This window comes from Manis javanica, chromosome 10 (assembly GCF_040802235.1).
Source record: "Manis javanica isolate MJ-LG chromosome 10, MJ_LKY, whole genome shotgun sequence".
Taxonomy (NCBI): Eukaryota; Metazoa; Chordata; class Mammalia; order Pholidota; family Manidae; genus Manis; species Manis javanica.
In genome coordinates this window covers 25,113,080-25,124,417 of record NC_133165.1, presented here as the reverse complement: position 1 = coordinate 25,124,417, position 11,338 = coordinate 25,113,080, and the positions used below count along the sequence as shown (strand labels likewise).

Genomic DNA, 11,338 nt, shown 5'->3' with positions numbered 1-11,338 from the left:
CTGTAAAACAGCAAAATACCTTTAAAATGTTAAAAATAATATTAAACCAATTACTATTATGAAAATAATAAACAGTAGAGATAAGCTTCATATTCAAGTAAAACAGCTATAAACACAGCAGACTGCAAAGCAAGTAAAGTTACCAGGAATTAAGAAGGCATTACATAACAATAAAGGGTCTGTTCTCCAAGAAGACATACTGATCCATAATATGTACGCGCTTAATAACAGGACATCCAACTACGTGAGGCAAAACTGGTAGGCGCTTCAGGGAGAAACAGATGAATTCACTAGTGTATTTGGGGACCTCCACACCACTCTATCAGAAATGGGCAGATCCAGGCAGAAAACTGGTAGGGACATAAATTGGATACAATGGACACGTACAGACCACTTCATTCAAAAACATTAACGCTTACCAAGGTCCCATGGACCAAGATATCACCAAGACAGACCACATTCTGGGCCATAAAACATATCTTAACCAATTTAAAAGAACAGAAATCATATGTCTTCTCCCAGACCACAATGGAATTAAACTAGAAATAAGTAACAGAGATAACTGGAAAAAATCCCCAAATAGCTGGAGACTAAACAGCACATTTCTAAATCACATAATTGTTGAAGGAAGCTCAAGAGAAATTAAAAAATATTTTGAACTAAATGAAAATGAAAGCACAACTTGTCAAAATCTGTGGGATGCAGTGAAAGTGGTACTTAAAGGGGAATTGCAGCATTGCATGCATGTATTAGAAAAGAAGGAAGACCTAAAACTAATAATCTAAAGCACCACCTTAGGAAACTAGCAAAAGAAGAATAAATTAAATTCAAAGCAAGCAGAAGAAAAGAAATCAGAAAGAATTAGAGCAGAAATCAATGAAACTGAAAGCTGGGAATCAATAAAGAAAATCCACAAAATCAAAAGTTGGTTCTCTGAACAACTCTGTCCTCAAACTGGGTAACCTAGATAAATGACCACCCCTCACAAGACACAACCTGCCACAACTCATGTAAGAACAGATGATACCTGTGAAATGGCACCAATAACTGATGACCTAGAGCAGAAAGCACCTGGCACAGATGGGTTCACCAAATCTTTAAGAAGGAAATTATACTAGTTCTCTGTAATCTCTTCCAGAAAACAGAAGCAGAGGGAACTCTTCTAATTCATTCACATGAGGCCAGCATTACCCTCATACCAAAACCAAAGATTTTTGACAAAGAACCTCTACAAAAAATCCCTCTTCTTAACTCATTCTATGAGGCCAGCATTATCCAACTATAAAACTGACATTACAAGAAAAGGGAACTACAGACCATTGTTTCTCATGAACACAGATGCAAAAACCCTCAACAAAATATTAGCAAATTTGATCCAACAATATATAAAAACAATTCTATACCAAGACAAAGTGGGATTTATTCCAGGTATGCAAGGCTGGTTCAAACTTACAAAACCAATTAATGTTCTCCGTTTCATCAATGGGCTAAAAAAGAATATCACATCACTGTATCAATAGATGCAGAAAAGCATTTTGACAAAATCTATTAATGATAAACCCATTCATGATAAGACTTTTCAGTAAACTAGGTATAGAGGGGACTTCCTCAACACAATAAAAAATATCTACAAAAAAGCCTACAGTTACAAATCATACTTAATGGTGAGAAACTCAAAACTTTCCCACTAAAATCAGGAACAAGGCAAGGCTACCCCCTCTCACCATTGCTTTTCAACATCCTGGAAGTCCTAGCTAATGCAGTAAGACAAAAAAAAAAAAAAAAAAAAAAAAAAAAAAAAAGGAAATAAAAGGCAAAATAGAGATTAGGAGAGATGAAATAAAACTGTCTTTGTTTGCAGGTGACATCATCTATATGGAAAATATGAAAGAATTGACAAACTCCTGGAACTAATAGGTGATTATAGCAAGGTTGCAGGATACAAGGTTAATGTACAAAGGTCAATTACCTTCCTATTTGCCAGCAATGAATGAACAAGTGGAATTTGAAATTAAGACCATATCCCATTTACATTAGTATACTCAAAACAAAATACTTGGGTATAAATCTAATGAAATATGTACAAGATGTATATGAAGAAAATTATAGAACTCTGATGAATGAAATAAAAGAAAAACTAAATAAATGGAGAGATATTCCATGTTCATGGATAAGAAGACTTGCTATTGTCAAGATGTTTGTTCTCAACTTGATCTATAGATTTAATGCAGTCTCAATCAAAATCCCAACAAGTTATTTTGTAGATATTGACAAATAAATCTAAAGTTTAAAAAGAGAAGCAAAAGACCTAGAATAGCCAACACAGTGTTGAAGAAGAACAGAGCTGGAGGACTAATGTTACAGTCAAGACTCTCTGTATAGACACAGCAAGACAGCACGGTATTGGCAAAAGGACAAATAGTTTAGTGGAACAGAGTGGGAAACCCAGAAACAGATCCACATAAATACAGTCATCCAATCTCTGACATTGGATCAAAGGTGGTACAAGGGAACAAAGACAATCTTTGCAACAAGTGGTACTAGAACTGGGCATTTACATAATAAAAAAATTTGTATCTAGACACAGATTTTACACACTTCATAAAAACTAACTCGAAATGGATCACAGACCTAAGTATAAAACTTCAAAAACTATAAATCTCCTAGAAGATAGCACAGGAGAAAACCTAATGACCTTGGGTATGGCAATGACTTTTTAGATACACCACCAATGGTATAATCCATGAAAGAAACAATTGATAAGTTGGATTTCATTACAATTAAAAAACCTCTTTTCTGCAAAAGACAATGTTAAGAGCCCGAAAAGACAAGCCATAGACTGGGAGAAAATATTTGCAAAGACATAACTGATAAAAGACTTATCCAAAATATACAAAGAACTCTTAAAAACTCAACCAAAACAAACATCCCAATTAAAGAATGGGCCAAAAACCTTAACACACCTCACCAAAGAAGATATATAGATAGCAAATAAGCATGTGAAAAGATGCTCCTCATTGTATGTCATCAGGGACATGCAAATTAAAATGAGAAACCAACTACACACCTATGAGTGGCCAAAATCCAGAATATCAACACCACTAAATGTTGACAAGGATGTGGAGCAACAGGAACTCTGATTCACTGTTGGTCGGAATACAAAATGGTGCAGCCACTCTATTAAGACACTCTGGCAGTCTCTTACAAAGCTAAACATACCATATAATCCAGCAATTGCACTGTTTGGTATTTATCCAAAGGAACTGAGAAGTTATGTCCACACAAAAAAACCTGTATACATATATTTACAGATTTATAATTGTTAAAACTTGGAAGCAACCAAGATATCCTTCAGCAGATGAATAGATAAAAACAACAATGGTCCACCAAGACAATGGAGTATCTATCACTCAGTACTGACAAGAAATGAGCCATCAAGCCATGGAAAGATATGGAGGAACTTCAAATGTGTATCACTAAGCAAAAGACACCAGTCTGAAAAGTCTCCATACTGTGATTCCAACTCTATGACAGCCTGGAAAAGGCAAAACTATAGAGACTGTACAAAGATCTAGGGTCACAGGAGAGACAGACTACAAAGGATTTTCAGGGCAGGGAAATGACTCAGTATGGTGTCACAGTGGTCGATTCTTGCTATTATACGTTTGTCCAAACCCGCAGAACGTATTCTGAGGGTGATCCTAACATACATGCTAGCCTTTGGGTGACAGTGATGTGTCCATGCAGGTTAATCAACTGTAGCAAATGCACTCTCTGGTGGGGATGTCAGGAGCGAGTGCGCAGGCTGCATGCAGGGGCAGGGGGTATATGGGAAATCTCTGTACCTTCCCCTCCATTTTGCTGTGACCTCTCAATTAAAAAAATGAAGTCTTTTTAAAAAAGCTATTAAAACATTTTAAATTCATTTGATATTGCTGGATTAATACACAATAGTTACAATATGGACAAAAAAATTTAGAAATGAATCTTCTTGGGAGTGGTTGGCAGACAGAGATGGGTCCCTGAGGGTGTTCAGGTGGCACTGCTGACCTTAGGAACAGCTTCTGTGTTAGCAGATCAACTAGCCTAGAAAAACAGACAATTTTCTTATCATATTTGCTGATGCTGATTCATTCAACAAATACCTATAGCAAACCTACTATGTGCTGGCACTACAGATACAGCAGGTGACAAAAATCCAGCCTTGTGGATTCACATTTTGGTCTGGGAGCAGTGGACAATCATCAACGTAAAGAAAGATTAACAATGTTGTCAAGTGTGATGGAGAAAGATACCCATGGCAAGGGAGGTGGTGGGGCTGGAGGGCGTGGAACTCTGGGGGGATGAGGAGCCAGCAGGCGTCTGGGCTGAGAATGGGTGGATCAGCCCTGCTGCAGGATGACTCTGGCTAAAGCAGGCAGCGGCAGGAGGGAGGTCGGGAGACTTTGTAGGAGACTATTACTGCAGTGGGGGTGGGAGGCCACATGGGAGATTTGGTTCTGAGGTTTCTGCACTCACTGATGAAGATGCAGTGGGGACACAGCATGGGAAGCAGGGCCGGCACAAGGGGCAGCGGCCCCAAGCTTGGCTTGATGGTAAGTCTGCAACACCCAGTGAGGTGCCCACAAGCAGCTGGGCATGTGTGTGTCTGGGGTTCAGGGCAGATGTCTGGCCTGGGTGTAAATGGGAGCTGTCTGCATGTAGGCAGCATCTGAAGCCAGGAGGTGAGATAAGATCAAGAAAGCAGAGCAGCAGGGAAGCCTGATGTCTGTGAGGCTGGGGGACAGGAGTAGGAAGCCCAGGAGCCAGGGCATCCTGGAAGCCACAGGACAGAGGTGGGTGGCCAGTGGTTGTGTGACAAGGGCTGCAGAGGTGCAGGGAGAAGGGGCCCAAGAAGGAGGCTGGTTCCAGCTAGTTAGCGGGGATGTGACAGACTGGCCCTGGGGGAGTTGCGGAGGTGGAGGTCAAGAGAAGGGGTGGCAGCTTGCACACACTCAGCCGCTCCCAAGGAGCCCTGTTGCAGGGAGAAAATGGGGGAAGTGGGATCAAGGGTGTCTATGGTTTTTTTTTTGTATCATGAATCTACAATTACATGAGGAACACTGTGTTTACTAGGCGCCCCCCTTCACAAGCCCCGCACATACCCCATCACAGTCACTGTCCATCAGCATAGTAAGATGCTGCAGAATCACTACTTGTCTTCTCTGTGTTGCACAGCCCTCCCCATGCCCCCCTCATTATACATGCTAATCATAATGCCCCCTTTCTTCCCCCCCTTATCCCTCCCTTCCCACCTATCCTCCCCAGTCCCTTTCTCTTTGGTAACTGTTAGTCCATTCTTGGGTTCTGTGAGTCTGCTGCTGTTTTATTCCCTCACTTTTTTCTTTGTTCTTATACTCCACATATGGGTGAAATCATTTGGTATTTGTCTTTCTCTGCCTGGCTTATTTCACTGAGCATAATACCCTCTAGCTCCATCCATGTTGTTGCAAATGGTAGGATTTGTTTTCTTCTTATGGCTGAATAATATTCCATTGTGCATATGTACCAATCTTCTTTATCCATTCATCTACTGATGGACACTTAGGTTGCTTCCGTTTCTTGGCTATTGTACATAGCACTGTGATAAACATAGGGGTGCATCTGTCTTTTTCAAACTGGGCTGCTGCATTCTTAGGGTAAATTCCTAGAAGTGGAATTCCTGGGTCAAAAGGTATTTCTATTTTGAGCTTTTTGAGGAACCTCCATACTGCTTTCCACAATGGTTGAACTAGTTTACAGTTCCACCAGCAGTGTAGGAGGGTTCCCCTTTCTCCACAACCTCGCCAACATTTGTTGTTTGTCCTTTGGATGGTGGTGATCCTTACTGGTGTGAGGTGATATCTCATTGTGGTTTTAATTTGCATTTCTCTGATGACTAATGATGTGGAGCATCTTTTCATGTGCCTGTTGGCCATCTGAATTTCTTCTTTGGAGAACTGTCTGTTCAGCTCTTCTGCCCATTTTTTCACTGGATTATTTGCTTTTTGTTTGTTGAGGTGCATGAGCTCTTTATATATTTTGGATGTCAACCCTTTATCGGATCTGTCATTTATGAATATATTCTCCCATACTGTAGGGTACCTTTTTGTTCTATTGATGTTGTCCTTTGCTGTACAGAAGCTTTTCAGCTTGATATAGTCCCATTTGTTCATTTTTGCTTTTGTTTCCCTTACCCAGGGAGATATGTTCATGAAGAAGTCGCTCATGTTTATGTCCAAGAGATTTTTGCCTATGTATTTTTCTAAGAGTTTTATGGTTTCATGACTTACATTCAGGTCTTTGATCCATTTCAAATTTACTTTTGGGTATGGGGTTAGACAATGATCCAGTTTCATTCTCTTACATGTAGCTGCCCAGTTTTGCCAACACCAGCTGTTGAAGAAGCTGTCATTTCCCCATTGTACATCCATAGCTCTTTATCGTATATTAATTGACCGTATATGTTTGGGTTAATATCTGGACTCTCTATTCTGTTCCACTGGTCTGTGGCTCTGTTCTTGTGCCAGTACCAAATTGTCTTGATTACTGTGGCTTTGTAATAGAGCTTGAAGTTGGGAAGCGAGATGCCCCCTGCTTTATTCTTCCTTCTCAGGATTGCTTTGGCTATTCGGGGTCTTTTGTGGTTCCATATGAATTTTAAAACTATTTGCTCTAGTTTGTTGAAGAATGTTGTTGGTATTTTGATAGGCATTGCATTGAATCTGTAGATTGCTTTAGGCAGAATGGCCATTTTGACAATATTAATTCTTCCCAGCCAAGAGCATGGAATGAGTTTCCATTTGTTAGTGTCCTCTTTAATTTCTCTTAAGAGTGTCTTATAGTTTTCAGGGTATAGGTCTTTCACTTCCTTGGTTAGGTTTATTCCTAGATATTTCATTCTATTTGATGCAATTGTGAATGGAATTGTTTTCCTGATTTCTTTTTCTGTTAATTTGTCATTAGTGTATAGGAAAGCAACAGATTTCTGTGTATTAATTTTGTACCCTGCAAGTTTGCTGGATTCAGATATTAGTTTTAGTAGTTTTGGAATGGAGTCTTTAGGTTTTTTTATGTACAGTACCATGTCATCTGCAAATAGTGACAGTTTGACTTCCTCTTTACCAATCTGGATGCCTTGTATTTCTTTGTTTTGTCTGATTGCCGTGGCTAGGACCTCCAGTACTATATTGAGTAACAGTGGGGAGAGTGGGCATCCCTGTTTTGTTCCTGGTCTCAGAGGAAAAGCTTTCAGCTTTTCGCTATTAAGTATGATGTTGGCTGTGGGTTTGTGGTATATGGCCTTTATTATGTTGAGGTATTTGCTCTGTATACCCATTTTGTTGAGAGTTTTTATCATGAATCGATGTTCAATTTTGTCAAATGCTTTTTCAGCATGTATGGAAATGATCATGTGGTTTCTGTCTTTCTTTTTGTTGATGTGGTGGATGATGTTGATGGATTTTCGAATGTTGTACCATCCTTGTATCCCTGAGATGAATCCCACTTGATCATGGTGTATGATCTTCTTGATGTATTTTAGAATTTGGTTTGCTAATATTTTGTTGAGTATTTTTGCATCTATGTTCATCAGGGATATTGGTCTATAATTTTCTTTTTTTGTGGTGTCTTTGCCTGGTTTTGGTATTAGAGTGATGCTGGCTTCACAGAATGAGTTTGGAAGTATTCCCTCCTCTTCTATTTTTTGGAAAACTTTGAGAATGGGTATTATGTCTTCTCTATATGTCTGATAAAATTCAGTCGTGAATCCATCTGGCCCAGGAGTTTTGTTCTTGGGTAGTTTTTTTGATTACCGATTCAATTTCTTTGCTGGTAATTGGTCTGTTTAGATTTTCTGTTTCTTCCTTGGTCAGTCTTGGAAGGTTGTATTTTTCTAGGAAGTTGTCCATTTCTTCTAGATTTCGCAGCTTGTTAGCATATAGATTTTCGTAGTATTCTCTAATAATTTTTTGTATTTTTGTGGGGTCTGTCATGATTTTTCCTTTCTCATTTCTGATTCTGTTGATGTGTGTAGATTCTTTTTTTCTCTTAATAAGTCTGGCTAGAGGCTTATCTATTTTGTTTAATTTTTCAAAGAACCAGCTCTTAGTTTCATTGATTTTTTTCTATTGTTTTATTGTTCTCAGTTTTATTTATTTCTTCTTGGATCTTTATTACATCCCTCCTTTTGCTGACTTTGGGCCTCATTTGTTCTTCTTTTTCCAATTTCAATAATTGTGATGTTAGACTATTCATTTGGAAATGTTCTTCCTTCTTTAGATAGGCCTGGATTGCTATATACTTTCCTCTTAGAACTGCTTTCGCTGCATCCCACAGAAGTTGAGTCTTTATGTTGCTGTGTCATTAGTCTCCATATATTGCTTGATCTCTGTTTAAATTTGGTCATTGATCCATTGATCATTTAGGAGCATGTTGTTAAGCCTCCATATGTTTGTGAGCCTTTTTGTTTTCTTTGTACAATTTATTTCTAGTTTTATGCCTTTGTGGACTGAAAAGCTGGTTGGTAGAATTTCGATCTTTTTGAATTTACTGAGGCTCTTTTTGTGGCCTAGTGTGTGGTCTATTCTGGAGAATGTTCCATGTGCACTTGAGGAGAATGTGTATCCTGCTGCTTTTGGGTGTAGAGTTCTGTAGATGTCTGTTAAGTCCATCTGTTCTAGTGTGTTGTTCAGTGCCTTTGTGTCCTTACTAATTTTTTGTCTGGTGGATCTTTCCTTTGGAGTGACTGATGTGTTAAAGTCTCCTAGATCAAATACATTGCATTCTATTTCCTCCTTTAATTCTGTTAGTATTTGTTTCACATATGTTGGTACTCCTGTATTGGGTGCATATATATTTATAATGGTTATATCCTCTTGTTGGGCTGACCCCTTTATTATTATGTAATGTCCTTCTTTATCTCTTGTTACTTTCTTTGTTTTGAAGTCTATTTGGTCTGAAACCAGTACTGCTACACTTGCTTTTTTTCTCCCTATTGTTTGCATGAAATATCTTTTTCCATCCCTTGACTTTAAGTCTGTGTATTTCTTTGGGTTTGAGGTGAGTCTCTTGCAAGCAGCAAATAGATGGGTCTTGCTTTTTTATCCATTCTGTTACTCTGTGTCTTTTGATTGGTGCATTCAGTCCATTTACATTTAGGGTGATTTTGAGAGATACGAACTTATTGCCATTGCAGGCTTTAGATTCGTGGTTACCAAAGGTTCAAGGTTAGCTTCCTTACTATCTAACCGTGTAAGTTAACTCACTTATTAAGCTATTATAAGCACAGTCTGATGATTCTTTTCTCTCCCTTCTTATTCCTCCTCCTCCATTCTTTGTATGTTAGGTGTTTTATTCTGTGTGCTTTTGTGTTTCCTTTGACTGCTTTTGTGAGTAGTTGATTTTATTTTTTGCCTTTAGTTAGTATTTGGTTGGTCTGGTTTCTTTGCTGTGATTTTATTTTCTCTGGTGACATCTGTTTAGTTTTAGGAGTGCTCCCGTCTAGAACAGGCCCTCTAAAATACCCTGTAGAGGTGGTTTGTGGGAGGCAAATTCCCTCAACTTTTGCTTGTCTGGGAATTGTTTAATCCCTCCTTCATATTTAAATGATAATCATGCTGGATACAGTATTCTTGGTTCAAGGGCCTTCTGTTTTGTTGCATTAAATAAATCATGCCATTCTCTTCTGGCCTGTAAGGTTTCTGTTCAGAAGTCTGATGATAGCCTAATGGGTTTTCCTTTGTAGTTGACCATTTTTCTCTCTCTGGCTGCCTTTAATACTCTGTCCTTGTCTTTGATCTTTGCCATTTTAATTATTAAGTGTCTTGGTGTTGTCCTCTTTGGGACCCCTGTGTTGGGAGTTCTGTGGGCTTCCATGGTCTGAGAGACTATTTCCTCCCTCAGTTTGGGGAAGTTTTCAGCAATTATTTCTTCAAAGACACTTTCTATCCCTTTTTCTTTCTCTTCTTCTGGTACCCCTATAATGCGAATATTTTTCCGTTTGGATTGGTCACACAGTTCTCTTAATATTCTTTCATTACTGGAGATCCTTTTGTCTCTCTCTGCATCAGCTTCTCTGTGTTCCTGTTCTCTGGTTTCTATTCCATCAATGGCCTCTTGCACCTCATCCAGTCTGCTCTTAAGTCCTTCCAGAGACTGTTATTTCTGTATTTTCCCTCCCAACTTTATCCTTTAACTCTTGCATATTTCTCTGCGGATCCATCAGCATGGTTATGACCTTTATTTTGAATTCTTTTTTTGGGGAGATTGGTTAAATCTATCTCCCCAAGCCCTCTCTTGGGGGTTGTCTGGGTAATTTTGGACTGGACCAAATTCTTCTGCCTTTTCATGGTGATAGAGGTAGCTATAGGCAGGTAGCACATGTGTCAGCTGGGAAAACAAAGTCATTTCCTGTTTGCTGGTCACCTTGCCCTTCTCTGCTGCCTGTGTTGGTCATCCGCACTCCTGGAGCAGCCTCCGGATTAATCCCCTAAGCTGCTGTGGGCTCGGTCTCCATCAGGGTAGGGCAGAGCCCTGTGGGGAGTGGCAGGTGTGCCGGGTGTGCTCTCCTGCAAGAGTGGCACCCCCGCTGGGCAGCTGTGTGCTGGCAGTGGCCTTTGGGTCTGGCCCGGGTGGCTGTGTGCCGGGAGGAGATTCTGGGTGGCTGCTGGGGGTGTAGTTGCTCCTGGGCCACTCGGCCACCACCACTGTGGGCTCACACGGGCCACTCACTCTGGTGCTGCGGTCCTGCACGGGTTGCTCCCAGGCCCCTTGCTTGGCTGCCACCTCCAGCTCGCATGGGCTGCTCCTGGGCTGCTCACTCGGCCACAGCCACTGCCAGCTCACACACTATTTGACTGGTGTGTCGGGATCCGCGCCGGCCGGGGGATCAACTGGCTGGCTGCTTATCACCGTAAGGGGCTTTAGAGCTGTGCTGCCGCCTAGGGGATTAGGTCGCCTGGAGTTCCCCGGGATTCCCAGCTGCTGGGCTGAGTGTGCTGAGACAATTCCGTCCAGCTGTGAGGTCCCTGTCCCTTTAAGACTTTCGAAAAGCACTCACTTTTCTTTTGTGCCAGGGGAGCTGGTTGTAGGGACCTGCTCACAGATTTTGCCCTTCTGTTTCTCTAATATCCAGCATACCATGTACCATGTGTCTGCGCTCCTGGTGCGGATTACTAGAGCTGGTTGTTTAGCAGTCCTAGGCTTTCACTCCCTCCCTGCTCCAACTCCTTTCTTCCAGCCGAGGAGCTGGGGTGCGGGGGTGCTCGGGTCCTGCTAGGCAGCAACTTGTATCTTACCTGCTTTGTGTGATGCTGAGTTC

At 40.6% G+C, this 11,338-nt stretch overlaps 1 protein-coding gene across 1 annotated transcript in view; it reads right to left on the bottom strand.

Moving 5' to 3' along the window:
- DNAAF5 (dynein axonemal assembly factor 5) overlaps positions 1 to 11,338 on the bottom strand; it is a 45,762-nt gene that overhangs the window by 3,696 nt on the left and 30,728 nt on the right. The window lies entirely within an intron of this gene.